The following is a 5167-nucleotide window of genomic DNA, read 5'->3' on the forward strand; positions in this document are numbered from 1 at the left end:
AAAAAAAAAAAAAAAAGGTAAAAAAGGTAAAACAAAAAACCAAAAACAGGCATCAGAAAAGATACGTCCCTACATATCTTTGCTTATAAAGCTTAGCCCTTCTTTCTGACCTTAGGTATGTGTTACTAGCCTGCCTCCTGTCCCCACATACACTTCTGGCCACTCTGCCTCCCACCTCAGATACCTATTTCTGTGCTTCAGAAACTCTTCCCTATCCGTCAGGTGATGCAGTTGAATCAAAGATATCACTGTTCATTTCCCAACAGCATTTCCGCCCACACTTCCCATTGCAATGGTCAGCTAGCTTTGAGCAGCAACAGAGCCTGAAAGGTAAGATCAAAACATGGCCTAGATAGCCTACAAGGCACATTGAAGTATCTTTTTTTCTTTTTTTTGAAGAACCCTCTGACTTGGCTTTGCACTTGCTCTATGGCCAAAAGCCAACCCCAACCCAGCACTCCAGATTCCTAACTGAGCTCTGGGGTTTCTACTGAGAAAAGAACTAACCCTAAAAACCTTGAACCCAAATCTCTCTCCCATATACTGGTGTTCCTTATAAGTTACGTCAGCCTCATTCTGTTTCTCTCCACAGTGTGGGAGTCCAGGTGCCTGCACTGCTTTGCCAAGCACCCCTAATGGGGTGCTTCTTGGGAACCAATGATTAATTTCCATCTTTAAGAAGTTTTTCAGCCTATCCTTGCACAAATTAACATGGTAATGTATGACTATATATGCTGCATCTGAATATAATATTAATGAAGAAAAAGCAGATCTCTTCCCCATTTATCATACCACCTAAGATCAAACATCAGTCTGCATGTCTTGGATTACTCATCGTTAATGCAATTAATATCATAGTACAGTTACACAAACTGTTAATCTAACATCAAGACAGAGGAAAAAAATAGGGGATGTCAGATGGGCTGTGGAAAGAGACATGAAGTACAGGTATCAAGACTGCACATGCTGAGGTGCTGCAAGAAAGGTTAAATTATTGTGGTGAGTACCTCATATTTTAGGCCAACATAAGAAGAGGAATGCCAGGGAGGCTGTCAACTCCTTGAAAACCTGGACTGACATAGATGTTCAGCGTGAGCGCTTGCTTCCTGGAGATATTTATGAGGACACAGACTAGAGCACCAAAAAGGCAGAACTGCCTACATATGACAGCTCTCTGTCCTGTCTCAGCAAGGAGTTAAACTCTAGTCACTGCGACCTGCAACAAAACTGGATTTCAGTACAAGCTGACATTTCTAAGCATTAATAGTAATATTCAAAAATGACAAGGAACAGAAAGTGCAGCAGTGACAATGGTGTTTACAGAAATATCCTGGCATGACAACAATGTTTTTTCAAGTTAGTTTTATTTTGGAACCATACTAAGTGTTCAGTGGCAACAAAGACCCCATTAGGAACATCACATAAGTACACTGCTGTAGATTATATATGAATTTACATTTCAGTCGCCTTCCACAGACTGCCTCTATAGCAGTTCATGTGCTCCAGAAGCCCACAGACCACAGGCAGAAATTCGCTCCTCTAGGAGAGGCCAAACATGAGGAAAAACTGATCATGAGAGAAGAAGGAGCCTTTTATTTCTACACCCTTATATCCAGGGCAAGAATGGAAGAATTCAGGATGTACAAGCCTCTGTATATGTGGAAGTAGTCTTGCTTCTCTGAGACTGTAATTCTAAATATTGCACAGAGCAGGAGGGATCAAGACCTTTAACCATACTGCAATCTAAACCCTGCTGCCACAGATAAACCCTGAACAAGCTGAAAGAGCCAACTTAACAGCTAGGATGCTAAAGAGTCAATGTGTCTATTGAAAGGGTCAAAGAAAGAAGTTTTGCACGATGGAAAAAGATGAAAATTCTAATCCATAATCTACATTGGTCTGGAGCGTTACAGATAAGAAGTGGAACTTAAATTCAAGACTGTGACCTTATGGGTGACTAAAATTAGCTGATTGATGACAGCCTGGTTCATCAGGAGCTCTCCAAAGATACTAACTTGTTCTCTAGAATCTGTCCATTGAGCCATAAAACACCAATCTCTTCTGACAGTGTTGAGAAAATCCTGACTATGCAAACAGAAACCAAGCTGGTACAGTGATATCTGCTGAACCTGCAGGGCACACAACAGTGCTGTGAAGGGAGATTTGGCCCATTCATCTCATTTCACTAAGCTCTAGCTCAGATGGTCGCAGGTGACTATTTACTCACATCAGCAATAACACCAAACCTGCTGGAGGTGTACGAACAAAAGATTATCTTCTCAAAGGAAAATCACAGAACAGCTGAATGGGAGTGTGGGAAAGGGGCATGGCAACACAGTACTATCTCGAGTCTTGTCATTCCAGACTGTATTTTTTATACATATTTACATTAAGATTATTATTAATTAGTTGGGCAACTCAGAAATTACAAGAGAAAGAGAAGAATAAAGTAAAAAGTGGTGAGAAAGGCTATAATATTGTCACTGACAGAAGTAGCCGTTACAGGATCAGCCCACACTGGGGATCCTCTGGAACAACAAGGTTCTTGAAGTTATTCAAGGTGCTTTTGTTCAGCTGAATGAGCCAGAAGTTTTCCCTGCTACAATGCCTTCTTTCTCGCCTGTGTAGTTATAGATGGTTCCGTGTCGGTAAGAACAAACACCTGCAGCCATAAAGTTACAATCCAGCCTGGCACCCTGGTCCTAAGTGAAGTATTCACTGGGCAAGACTGAAGCTTTTCAATTCTGTTATCTCCTGTATCACCTAAGCCATGTTTGGATTAATTTTAAGCCATCTTTTCCAGAACCTCTCTGCTACATGAAAGCAAAAACAGCTTCACATCAGTTTTAGCTTGGGGCACTGGCTAAAATCCAATTCTAACTGCAGCCTATGTGGAGTCAAATGCAGATTCAGGTCTTTATTTTGACTTTGGCACCACATCATGGAGCCAGCGGCCTTTTTTTTCTCACTGTGAATTCTGACACTCTCTACTGAAAAGTTGCCACGTCCTAGCTTCTTTCTGATTTGAAAACCAACAATGCAATGCTGAAATCCCTCCCTCTGTCTTGAAACCCACTGAATGGCCAAAGTGAAAGGTTCATTTCAATCTGGATCTAATAACAAAATCAAAATTAAGAAAAAAGACACAGTGTGCTGAGGACAAGAGTTAAATATTTAGCCAGTGAAAAGGCATAACTTAAAGGAAACTGTCCTATGTAATAGAAGAAGAAGAGGAAGAAAAAAAAAATCAAATAAACTGGGAATAATTCTCTGCTTTTCTCACTTCAGATCAAAAATACTCAATGCTTTGTTGATTCAGTCCAAAGAGATCTGAAATGCTTGCCTTGACCTACTACTGACAATGCTAATTGGTTCAGAGAGAGCGACCTAAAAGTTAAGTAGAAAGTACATAGCCTAAGCATAGGAGCAGTGACTCAAGAGTTGTGTCTTTCAGCATGCAAAGGTTACACTACAGTTCCTCTCATTTGGAAATAAACCCCTCTTTAAACAAGCCTTATGTGAGTGAGTAAACACAAAAGGACATCATAAGAAATAGAAAAAGCTCGCTCACTGCATTGAAGCGACTGAAGTGCAGCGTCTCAGAAACTTTCCAAAACACTACTGAACTTTCTGGGTTACCATGTGCAGGTTGCCACATCTTTCCCAGGGCAAAAGGGTCTGTAAACTGGTCTGGAAGACAGTCTTGATCAATTGGTAGATGAGAGGTAAATATGTGATTATGTTACAGGACTGAATACCAGCCTATGCAAGCAAATTCTCCTTCCTGTTACAAGCTTGAAGCAATATCTAGACGACCTTGTGCAAGTCATTCTCCCTCTCCATGCCTTGATATTTCCAACTGTAGCAGAGACAATAACGATAACATCCACTGTAATTATGCTTTGAGATAAGATGAAAGAAATCAGAAGTGGGATATGAATATAGGTTGAAATCACTTGCTGCAGCTTCTTCTCTTCACTATCATGGAAACCCTGTCAAGTAACTTAAACTAGACACTGAACTTAAAGCCATCTGAAATCTGACAATATAAATTCAACCCTAGCTGTGTAAGAACTAGCATTATTTTTTATATGTGGAATACTACTTCTCCAAAATCTCTATGTCAAATATTAAACCCTACAGAGGGAGTTTTTTCCCCTCCCCACCAAGTACTTTATCACAGACATACACAACAGAAAGCCTACTTACTTCAGATATGAATGGGAAAAAAAAGTACCAAGACTAGAGCCCATGACAACTGCAGTGAGAGAACAAGAAAGCAGAGAGGCCTATACCAACATGAAAGCTTTTAATATGCCACTGAAAGTCAGATTCAAATGTCAGTTAGACTTCCTTACTAGTCAGATTACTGTATCACAAAACCTTAATGATGGTGTATACTCACATGAGAGGAACTGTGGCCACAGCTTGCCTCTAGTTCCTCTGAATTCACAGCATTTTTTTTTAAAGAAAAAATAAAGGTGAAAACAAAACTCTTACAAGAAGTAGGAAAGTCTTACTGAGGAGGAAAGTTTTGCAGGGGCACTCCTGGTTGTCTTGACGCTCAGCTGACAGAGGGTAATTCCACCAACATAAAATCAGTTCCCAACAGCTGAGAATCTGGACCAAAGATTCAACAGAAAAACACAGTTGTCACCTTAAGCTTACATTTACCCAAATAATAGCGTTCAGCAGAAAGAAAGGAGCACAGCATGGCAACCTAACACAGCAGGACTTTGTAACCTGTCCCACCCCCACCTTCCCTCTCCCTACAGTCACCCTGAAAAAGGGCTTGCACTTACCTTGGACACCCCTTGACAGCAAGAGACTTTTACCTTTGCCCAGCCCTTGCCAACTGTTTTATAAAATCTGAAAAATTTCTGTGGGAAGGTACCAGTATCAAACTTTTGTCAGAAAGATTTTTTAACTCTAGGATGGAACTCCTAGTCAAAGAAGTCAAAGCTAAAGAAGAGACTTAAATCTCCTCTATGAGTACCAGCACCTCAGTATAGCAAATACCACAGTGATTAGGTTATCTCCACTAGAGTGCAGGACCCATAGCTTCAAAACTCAGTCTCATATGTTGTATATACAGTCCCATAACTTATCGATCCTCCCTTCTAAACCTGTTCTAACTGATCATAATTGAAACACGCATATTAGAAAA

The 5167-nt window shown here is 40.5% G+C and overlaps 1 protein-coding gene across 1 annotated transcript in view; it reads right to left on the reverse strand.

The window, feature by feature from the left end:
• The window catches only part of CSGALNACT1 (chondroitin sulfate N-acetylgalactosaminyltransferase 1), a 42730-nt gene extending 38172 nt beyond the window's left edge, over positions 1-4558 (reverse strand). The window contains exon 1 of the mRNA XM_026078329.1: positions 4521-4558. The gene's annotated coding sequence lies outside the window, so the exon portion shown is untranslated. The remainder of the gene's footprint in view (positions 1-4520) is intronic.
• Positions 4559-5167: the final 609 nt, after the last annotated feature.

The sequence above is a fragment of the Apteryx rowi genome, unplaced genomic scaffold (assembly GCF_003343035.1).
Source record: "Apteryx rowi isolate R43461 unplaced genomic scaffold, aptRow1 scaffold_478, whole genome shotgun sequence".
In the NCBI taxonomy this organism is placed as follows: Eukaryota; Metazoa; Chordata; class Aves; order Apterygiformes; family Apterygidae; genus Apteryx; species Apteryx rowi.